Raw genomic sequence first — 11501 nt, 5'->3', positions numbered from 1 at the left:
TTGGCACACACAAGGCTAGATCTTGCATATGCATTGAGTGTTGTGAGCCAGTTTATGCATAATCCTGGAGAACAACATATCAATGCAGTGGTATGTATTCTGAGATATCTGAAATCTTCTCCAAGAAAAAGGAATCTTGTTCACTAAAAATACAGATTGTCAAAATGTGGATGCATATACAGATGCTGATTGGGCTGGGACAATAGATGATCGACGTTCAACTTTTGGTTATTTCACCTTTGTATGAGGTAATCTTGTTTCCTGGAGAAGCAAGAAGCAGAATGTTGTAGCACGTTCAAGTGCAGAGGCTGAATTTAAAGGAATGACACTTAGACTATGTGAAACACTATGGCTAAGACTCTTCTTGATGGATTTGGATTTTTCCCCCAAACAACCAATTTAATTGTATTGTGACAACAAGGCTGCATGTGATATTGCTCATAATCCAGTCCAACATGATCGTACGAAGCATGTGGAAGTAGATAGATTTTTCATTAAGGAGAAACTAGATGCGAAGATTCTGGAGTTACCTAAGATTCGATCAGAAGATCAACTGGCAGATATCCTCATAAAAGCAGTTTCAAGTCAAGTTTTTTCAAAATTCTTAAGCAAGTTGGGCATGTGTGATATCTATGCACCAACTTGAGGGGGAGTGTTGAGATTTCTTATGCTTAATTATAGGAATTCTGTAACTTATTTTAGAGATCTCTTTTTATAAATATGGAAGCTATAAATTAAGATACTAAATTATAGGATCAGTAGCTAGTAGCTAAATGATAGGGCCTAGAATAGTAAACATTTTTTCTATATATGTTTACATATACATTGAAATAGCTAGAGATAATACAATTGGTTTTCTTCTCACAAAATAAACTTATATACTCCGCCGAACTCAACCTAAAATTTGCCGGAGGTGCAGTGAACTCTATATAAATTATAGAGTTTGTCGAAAGTGCGGTAAACTTGTCCTAAATACAAAAAAAAAAATTGTATTCTTGAAATTAAAGTTGAAAAATCTTATTTGGAGAAATATTAATTTTTTTATTTTATTTTAAAAAAATCCAATCTTCGAAAGGAAAAGATTTGAGATAAAGTTGAAGTTTTTATTGAATAATAAAAGTTTAAGTTTTTAGTACATTTATTTTTTATTTATTAAATAAAAATATTTAAAATCTTTTATTAATAATAATTTTATCATCTATTTTTAGGACATATATTATGAAATTGTCTATATTTTTCATTTATTATATTAGTGATTACAAATCTACATTCTGGAAAATATTTAATGATTCATTACACACAAATTTTAAAAAAGTTACCTTTTACATTAAAAATCCTTCCATATTTATCGTTTTTAAAAAAATTTTCTTGGAGCAATTGTTATTAATTTCATTATGAGATCATAAAGTTTTTCCATTTAAATTTTAGGGAAAAGCTCAGTATACAAGCGATTAGGGCTTGTAACTATTACAAGTTCATTAACGCCTAATCCACTAAAACGCGTTGCAACTCCTACGTCACTTACACGCGCTATACATAGATCCCGCGTTTGTATAACTACCAAATTTAAAAGATTTGTTTCCTTCTTTGTTTTCCTTCTTTCCAAATTTCATCGTTCTTCTTCTCGCGCGTCTTCCCCTGGTTTTTCGATCGTTCTTTTCTTCTCCTTTCTCATTGGTTTGTTCTTCGTCATTGACGTTAGTTCTTCTCTCTGTAACTCCAGCTTTGTTTTCTTTTCGATTTTCTGGTTTCTGAAATCAAAGTTTGAACTCGTTTTGAAGATAATGGATGATTCAACCTCAGATTGTCAGCTGAATCAGGGCGAAGTGGAGCACAAATAGGAAGGAAAACGAGATTAAGAATCAATTGATTACATGTAGCAAAGAGGAAAAATGAAACCCTCATAGCAAAGACTCATTTGATAGGAATTGGAATGATTTTCTGCTAAATTTTGGTCTTGTGGACAACAAGTGGCTTTCAAGTAGTATTGGGTTAAAATCTGCAGCAGAGGTGTAAATTTAATTTTTTATCGGGTGTATTTATAGTCTGTGTTTGGGTGTATTATGCAGATCTCTATGCAGATCGTCATATATGGGTTCCAATCTATTTGGAATTCTGGATCACCACTTCATATTATAGTACCTGTAAATCAGACATTTTGAATACACCAGAGAGAGTTTAATTAATTTTGGTCTTGTGGACAACAAGTGGCTTTCAGGTAGTGTTGGGTTAAAATCTGCAGCAGAGGTGTAAATTTAATTTTTTATCGGGTGTATTTATAGTCTGTGTTTGGGTGTATTATGCAGATCTCTATGCAGACCGTCATATATGGGTTCCAATCTATCTGGATCACCACTTCATATTATAGTACCTATAAATCAGACATTTTGAATACACCAGAGAGAGTTTAATTAATTTTGGTTTTGTGGACAACAAGTGGCTTTCTGGTAGTGTTGGGTTAAAATCTGCAGCAGAGGTGTAAATTTAATTTTTTATCGGGTGTATTTATAGTCTGTGTTTGGGTGTATTATGCAGATCTCTATGCAGACCGTCATATATGGGTTCCAATCTATCTGGATCACCACTTCATATTATAGTACCTGTAAATCAGACATTTTGAATACACCAGAGAGAGTTTAATTAATTTTGGTCTTGTGGACAACAAGTGGCTTTCAGGTAGTGTTGGGTTAAAATCTGCAGTAGAGGTGTAAATTTAATTTTTTATCGGGTGTATTTATAGTCTGTGTTTGGGTGTATTATGCAGATCTCTATGCAGACCGTCATATATGAGTTCCAATCTATCTGGATCACCACTTCATATTATAGTACCTGTAAATCAGACATTTTGAATACACCAGAGAGAGTTTAATTATGGAAAAAAATTTACTTATAATTGGATCAAATATATTTACACCATGTGTTCAATTTCTTACAAGAGTATATAACAGTTACATTAATCAGTGACAATATCATTAGAATCTATCTGACAAAATGGACTCAATAACAATGAGGATGGCCTGGACAGTCTTATTGCATCACTTCTCCTCGCTCATATTTCTGAATTTCTCACTCAACAGATGGGTTGCACACTTTAGGTCCTTGATTTGCTGTAAACAAAGCAAAATTAGAGTTAGATATATTTCTATTATGAAAAAATGATTTGATCGAAGACATATATTTGTTCTTACATTTTTTTCAGCTTGGTTTCTGCCTGCCATTTTTTCTGAAATGAAAAATACACCCATAGATATCAGTAAGATACACCCATAGATATGAGTCAGATACACCCATAGATATCAGTCAGATATCACTCAAATACACCCAAATGATTACAGAAATACACCCAAAGGATTACAGAAAATACACCCAAACGGTTACAAGAATTCACCCAAACCAAAATTCGTTGAAGTACATCTTATGCATAATTCAGAACTCTTTCTCTTTCTCCTCCTCATCTTCTGCTGCTTCTTCTTCTTCAAAAACGATTTTACCATGAAAAATCGAAAAAAAAGAGAAAACAGAGAGAAAAGACGTAAATGAAGAAGAAGAAAAAGAGGAAAACGAGGAAGAAGAACGTGTAGAAACGAAAGAAAAGGAGAAGAAGAAGAGTAAGAGGAAGAAGAACGTGCAGCAAGAAGAAGAAAAAGAATTTTAGAAACCATGAAAATCGAAAAAAAACGAAGAGGAAGAGGAAGAAGAAGAAGACGAAGAGGAAGAAGAAGAAGAAGAAGAGAAGAAGAAGAAGAAGAAGACGAAGAGGAACCGTTTGATCGGGGCGCGTGTAGTTACGCTCCATTCAGAATGAGTTAATGCGCGTGTTAATGAAGTTTGGGCTGATAACTTGTAAAACTTGTACGGCCTTTTTACTTGTATGTGTAGCAAGCCCCTAAATTTTATAAATTATTTATGTAGCTACCTCTTGTTAGCATAAATGGTGATATTATATAGTTAAGTTATTTTAATAACTAAATTCAATTAAATTAGTCTAAGTTTATTTGACCAATAAAAACTGGTTAAAGAAAAAAGAAAAAAGAAAAAATATGTAAGAAAAAAAATGGATTGTATTTAAAAAATACTTTGTTCAGCAAATATTTTTCTAGCACTAATAAATAGTAGTTAAGAAACGGATCTTGTTAATAAGTGTCTTAAAAACAGTTTTTAAGAATATTATAGTTAAGATATTTAAATAAAAATATAAATCAAATTTAAATTTTTATGTTTTTTATACATTAAATATATTGTAAAAATAAAAAATCACTTTCAGAAGGGCTAAAAAAAATCATATTAGATATGGATATGATTCGTAAAATAAACTTTTAATATTATCTAAACTTTTTAAATGAACGATTACTTATAAAAAAAATAAAATAAAATTGGATATACTGAAATGAACATGTCACGACCTTTTTTATATTGATGAATTAATTAATAAGGATGTATAAAATAAGCGGAAGAGGAAGAAGATGATGATTGAAGAAGGAAGTGGACCCCTATATATGTAGTACTAGTTGTCGGTTAAGTGGATGGTCCCATTGGAGTATAACACTGTTTTTCTTACTGTCTATCTATGTAGCACATAGCAGTCCCAATCCCCAATAACTGGTTGTGTTTGGCGATGTAGGGTAAAAGCAAAGAAAGTTAAAAAGAACAAAATGTTTCGTTGGGCATGCCTCCTAATTGTTTTAAATTGGTAGACACACCTAAACACTAGTAGCATACCACCCCTTTTTTTGATGTGGTACTATTGAATCTAAATATAACATGCAACATTATATGTATTAGGGCAAAGGCCAAATTTTAATTTAATTTCTAATAATTTTAATATTTTATTTTAGTCATAAAAAATTTTAAATATCTTATTTAAATTAAATTTTTTTTTAAACAGAGTTAATATTATTTTATTATTAAATTTAACATGAATAATTAGTATATTTAAGAGTCAATAACATTTAGTTTTAATATGTAAATAAAATTGATCTATTAATTATTACTAAAGTAAAATTTTTTTTCTTAATTTTGGAACTTTGATAATTGATCGATGAGATTTTGAAGTTTTTAACAAGAAGGAAGTTGAAAAAAAAAATATTACAAAAAATATTTTTAGTTATGTTTTTTTATCACAAAAATATAACTTAACAATAATATTATTAGTGTCTATGTCACTTATTTTATTAACTATTTATATAAATTTAAAAATAAAATAATATTAAATCTATTTAAAATTTTTTAAAATAAAAATAATTAAAATATTTAAAACCTTAGAAACCAAACATGAAAACCAAATAGTAGTTTACCCTGTGTATTATCATCCTGCCACGTGGTTAACCTAAACTTCTTCACCTCTTCTTCAGCGTGACTGCCTCCTCCATCAGGAACCTAATACTTTATGTTAACATCCCATTGATGTGTATTTTTCTTATCCAAGCCAAAAACCTCGACTTAAATCTAAAAACATACTAGTAATAATAAAATAAAATATATTTTAACAATTTTATATAGTTAGCTCTCTAAACAAATTTATATATTTAAATAATTTCTTAAATAATAAATTTAAAAATTAATTATTTTTACTGATATAATAATATATAATTAATTATATATATAACTTTTTTATATTAATAGTAAATTAAAATTAAATTTATAATTTTGTTATGGTATTTTTAAGTGTTTTTCTATATATTGAAATATATTATATTGTTAATAATATTTATTAAAATAAATTATTATCTTTTATAAAAATATTTCAACACTAATATTTTTAATAATAAAAATAAAACAACTTAATTATTGATATTTATTTAAAAGTTTATATATTTTATAAATAGAATTAAGTATAATTATTTTATGATTAAACATAATAATGTATTCTTTTAATTATTTATTACTACTATAGGCTGTAGCTTTCTTTTTTAAGTTAAAAAGAATGTCAATAAACAGATAAAAAAAATTGTCGTTGGTGAATGAGAATTACGTTACGATGAGGAAGTAGGAAAGAGTGAAGCAAAGGTGGCACGGTTGTCTAAGAGACTGTGTGTGTGAGAGAGACGCCGAAAGGAGCAACAATACTAACACGCGTATGGCTGTGAATGGTCCCCCCAACCACTTTACTCACTCACTCCAAATACCTTTCTGTCTCCCTTTACTCTCGTCTCCTCACCTTTCTCATTCAACTTCCTACTAGCTTAGGAATATCTATGATCAAATTCGATCCGAAGATTTAAGTAGGATTCAAACATTTTAAAAACTAATTTGGTATAATTTTATTAAATTTAAAATTAAATAAAAATTTTAAAATCTAGAATAAGAATTTCAAAGACAATTGCATAAAGGGACAATGAATTGAATGAAAGCAAGTCGTAAGTGATTGAGAGAAAAATATAATTCAAAAGAGTTAAAGGTTTTAGAGATATTGAAAATTTTGAAAAAACGTTTTTTATTTTCCATCTTGATTAAACAATAATGTTTCTATGACAAATCATATAAGTAATTAAACTCCAATCTTTTAAAAATTCAATTTCTCTAATCCTAATCAATTATCAATTCCTTTAATTAATTGTGACAAGAGGTTAAGGACGTTCACTGATTTAAAAACCACACAAATCTCAAGAACCAAACTTGGTTGATTCGATGTCACTTATCAAGTCCAAATTCAAAACTTAAGAATTATGAGAAGAAGTTTTTAAGGACAATTCAATTAATTAAATTTTTTAAAATATTAAAAAAATTCAAATAAGAAAAAAATTATTTTTCAACACATTCAAATTCTTAGGATGAATAATGAAAACTTTTTCTTAAAAAAATATCAATGTATTAATCAAGATAGAAAATCTATAACTTTAATCCTTAGGAATCAAGAGAGCTCCCAACATTAACTTAGTTGATTAGTGGCTCATGCTTTAAAAATAAAAAAACAAAAATATAAAAAACGGCAAAAGGATCGAAGGTTCGAAGGTTCCTTCTCAAAGTGTTTCTAAGAACCTTATATTCTAAACATCAAAACAAAACCTAATCATTAAGTTCAAACTTAATTCAAAACAAAATCAAATCAAATCTTTTGCATTAAATCCTCAACTTTGTGTCTTATCTTTAAGGCTTTAGTGGTCTCAAGTGTGGACTTTGAGTGTTGCCAAAAAATGGCTTGTGGAGACTTGGGCCTTTGGCGTGTGAAACGCCACGCTTTTTCTTTCCCTAAGAGCAGCTTTCCTTTGGCTTGTGAAATGCCACGCTTTTTCTTTCCCTAAGAGCAACTTTCCTTTGGCTTGTGAAACGCCAATGTGTGGCGTGTAAAATGTCACTCCTTTGTAGTCTATGGAATTCTCTTTCTTAATTTGTGACACGCCCTTGTTCTAGCATGTTAAAGACTCAAATGGCTCCTTGAAGTGGTCTTCTAAAAAATTGGTCCAATGTGTAATGCCGGACTTTAGTGTGTGGAACGTCACAACAGAATCACGTCCATGCAAAATATGGCGTGTGGCATGCCAATAGGGGGCGTTACACGTCCATGCAAAATATGCCCCAAATGGTTTGTCAAAGGCGTGTTAGGTTTCAACTCCCATATAACTTGGCGTTTAGAACGCCAACTCCTTTAATTTAAGGTGGATACTACCATGAAGATTTTATTATTGTCTTTATATGAAAATGCTTCTTTTTTACCATTAGATGATGAAATGTATGGTTTGATTTTGATGTGTTACAAAAGTATTATTTTTTTTAAAGTGTGGCTAAACAAATAAAGTACACTTTTAACACAAGAATCTTCATAAAAAGATATTTTTAACATCTTCATTTGAGTAGTTGCCTTAATTTAATTGGCTTATTCTTCGTTTGGTTTCATTCTTCATTGTTCCATGCACGTTTCATTTATTCATTGGCTTCATTCAATGACGCCTATTGCATGCATTGCTTTGATTGGCTTCGTGCATGTATCCTTTGATTAACGCTAATATATGCATGCCTTCCTTCATTGCTTCATGCTTCATTAATTAACATGCATGCTTGCCTTCTTTATATTAAAGCATGATGCATGCTTCCTTTGCTTCATTTGGTGTCATTGACGTTAATAACGCCATTGTGGGCTTTTTCATTGGCGTTGGTAACACCTTGCATGCACGCTTGCTTTCTTACTGGGCCACGCTTTCTTCAGGTGTCACGCTTTCAAAAGCGTGGCATAAGGCTCCAAAGCATGTCCGAAGCTTTAAAGCATGTCAAAAATTTTTCTTTGCTTTTTTTTGAACTTATTTTGTGCTTTTTACTTCTTTTTCTATTGTTTCTTACAAAATTCATCAAATGGAAGGGATTAAAGCAATATACAACTTAAGCACCAAAACACTCCATAATTAAGCATTATGCATTTATTTCTTATACGAAAAAGTATAGAAAAATACATCATGATGCGCACACATCACAACACCAAACTTAAAATTTGATTGTCTTCAAGCAAATAAAGAACCATGAAATAATCTTCAAAATCTTAAAGCTCAAAATGCAAGGATGGATGGTGGCAATTCAAATGATTTCGGTTATCCGTTTCACTTATGCACAATTCAACACAAATGGTTATAATCTTTGAAGACCTTTACCCGGATTAGATTATGGAATCCTTCCTTGAATCATCACCTTGAAGCAAGCTTATTTACTTTCTTTGCACATTTTATTTTTTGTTGTTGGGTGCTTTGCACCTTGAGCCTAGTCGTGACTCTAAATGCTTTGTTTTCAAACTTTTGCTTAATACATAATCACAACAAGCACTTGATTGGGGGCTCTTTGAACTTATTTTTCTTTCAACATTCTCCATCAGTGGTGCTCAGGCCTTTGGCTTCTTTTTCTTTGGGGGGTGATTTGCACCTTTGAACTTAGATGTGACTCTAAATATTTTGTTTTCAAGCTTTTGCTTGATACATAAGCACCACAAGCATTTGACTTAGGAGGGCTCTTTGAGCTTATTTTTCTTTTGATTTCCATAGTCAGTGGTACTCAGAGCCTTTGGCTTCTCTTTTCGACCCCATTTTGTTAATTATTATTCATTGTGTTTTGTTTCTCCAAGGCTTTTTCAATGACAAGGATCCCATAATAGTCCTCTAGATTAAGGCCTCAAGCAATTTGGCTTAGTAAGTATTGAACAATTCAGTTAGTTTGACCTTTCAAACTCATATTGTCATACTCTTTATGATCAATCCCTTGTTTCTTTCTTAGCACATGGCTCCTTACTTACATTCAGGAACAAGCATAATTGTAATTGTGGGTTATGATGGACAAGTAATGACATGTACTTGACAAATAGAAATTTTAAATGAATTATCTAGGATAGAGTAAACTAAAATAAATGCATATAACAAAAAAAGAAGGAAACAACCTTAGTTCTCATTGCCTTTCTCTTTATCATCTTTTAGGTTATGTAGAGCATAGCCTCCAACACCAAACTTAGAATGATTGATTGTTCTCAAGCAACAAAGAAAAGAAGAATTAATGGTGATGCAAATAGGTGTAAACAGGATTATCAAGTGAAAAACTCAAGTAATGCAGAGACTTATTCAATTTAAAAGAAACCAAATCAAAACAGAATGTAATGGAAGCTAAAATAGAGTAAGATAATGGGGTTGTTAATGTGTTTGCATGGTAGATGGACTTTGCATAAGTGAAGTGTGGTAACACCAAACTTAGTGTGAGAACACCAAACTTATTGTGACACAATCAATGTGAAACTAGGCCAAGTACCCAGTGAAAGCAAACATCCTGTTGGTGTAGCACACCAAACTTAATTCATGAAACACATACACAACCTTAAACAAAGCAAAAAGAAAAATGAAAAGAAAATACCAAACATTGGGTTGCCTCCCAATAAGCGCTTCTTTAACGTCACAAGCTTTATGGTTGTTCTTGAATTTTCTCATTTTTCTTCCAATTAGTTAAAAGAAATGACTCCAAGGGAGAAGAGGGGAAAATTGGTACCCTCAGATTTGAATTCCTCCTAACAAGCTTTCTTTTATTGTTATTAGCTTGATTTACCTTGCTTGTTGGGATAGGGGGTTGGATTGCTTTTTGCTGACTTTCTCTTTTTTATGGGTATTATCTTTTGTTTATTGGTCACAATCTATCCCTGAGTGTTGTCCTTGATTGCATTCACCTTTTTTATTTCAAGACTTTATTGTTGTGTATTGGTTGGAGTGTCCTTCTCATCAAGAACTTCTTGGATTAATGGTTCAAATAAATCAACTACCCTGCACTTCCCTGATTCATTGGAGTGTGGATTTCCTTGGTTGATTTCCTCCCTTTCTTTTGTAAGATCTTGCATTGCTTCTTTTGGGAGGACTTTGTATGTTCTTTTGTCACCTCTTGTAGCCTTTGAGGATATAGAATCCTAGGATTATATGCCTCTACAACCTCCTTCTTCATTTGAGTTTCACTTGGTGCAGGGACCCCTTGGTCTTGCTCTTGCACTTCTAACTCCTCCTTTGTAGCCTCAGTTTGATCTTGAATCTCCTTGCTAAGCACTACTCTATTCTTCAAGTTTATGGCCTTGCATTTTTCTTGCTCAATAAGATATTGTGTCATCTGGGCCATTTGTATTTCTAGATTTCTTCTTGAGGCTTCACTTTCTTCTCTATATGCTCTAGACTCTTGACTGAATCTATTGGCACTTTGGACAAGTTGTTCTACAGCAAGCTCAAGAGATGAAGGTTGAAAATAATTTTGTGGATATGTAAGTGCTATGGTGAAGTTGTTTTGAGGGATATGAAAGGAGTTTTGTGGGCTGTGAAATGAATTTTGTGGATTTTGACAAGAATCTTGCATAAATGTATCCAATGTGTGTTGTACTTTTTTCATGGCAAGATCAAGAGATGATTGTTCTTGGTATAAATAAGGAGATGGTTCTTGATATGGACAAAAAGATGATGGTTCCTCAAATGAGTAGAGAGATAGCGGTTTTTGGTATGAGTAAGGAGATGATGGTTCTTGATAAATGGAATACGGAACACTGGAGTTTTTTTGGTCTTGACTTTTTTAACTAAAATTCGGATAATTTTCCCATCCACAGTAACATGAATCATTCCTAGGGTATGAGTAGTAACACATGTAGTCTTTCCCCATTATTTTCCTTAACACAAAACACAAAATAAAATCAAACGCACCATGTGGTAAATAGAGAGGAAAAGAAGGACGAATAGAAAGAAATATATATTTTTTTGAAATAGAAGAGAAATATAAAGAAAAAAATGTCTAATATAGGTAATCGATTAATTGATAGTTTGTTAATCACAATTAATCCCCGGCAACGGCGCCAAAAACTTGATGCAAATTTTATAAATCACAAACTACTGGCAAGTGCACCGGGTCGTATCAAGTAATAACTCATGGTGAGTGAGTGTCGATCCCACGAGGATTAGCGGGTTAAGCAAACAATGGTCAATTAATCACTCTAGTCAGACAATCAAGAATAAGGGTTTTTAAAGATGAATTGAATGAAAGCAAGTCGTAAGTGATTGAGAGAAAAATATGATTCA

Source organism: Arachis hypogaea, chromosome 20, assembly GCF_003086295.3.
Source record: "Arachis hypogaea cultivar Tifrunner chromosome 20, arahy.Tifrunner.gnm2.J5K5, whole genome shotgun sequence".
Taxonomy (NCBI): Eukaryota; Viridiplantae; Streptophyta; class Magnoliopsida; order Fabales; family Fabaceae; genus Arachis; species Arachis hypogaea.
This window is presented reverse-complemented; position numbering follows the sequence as displayed.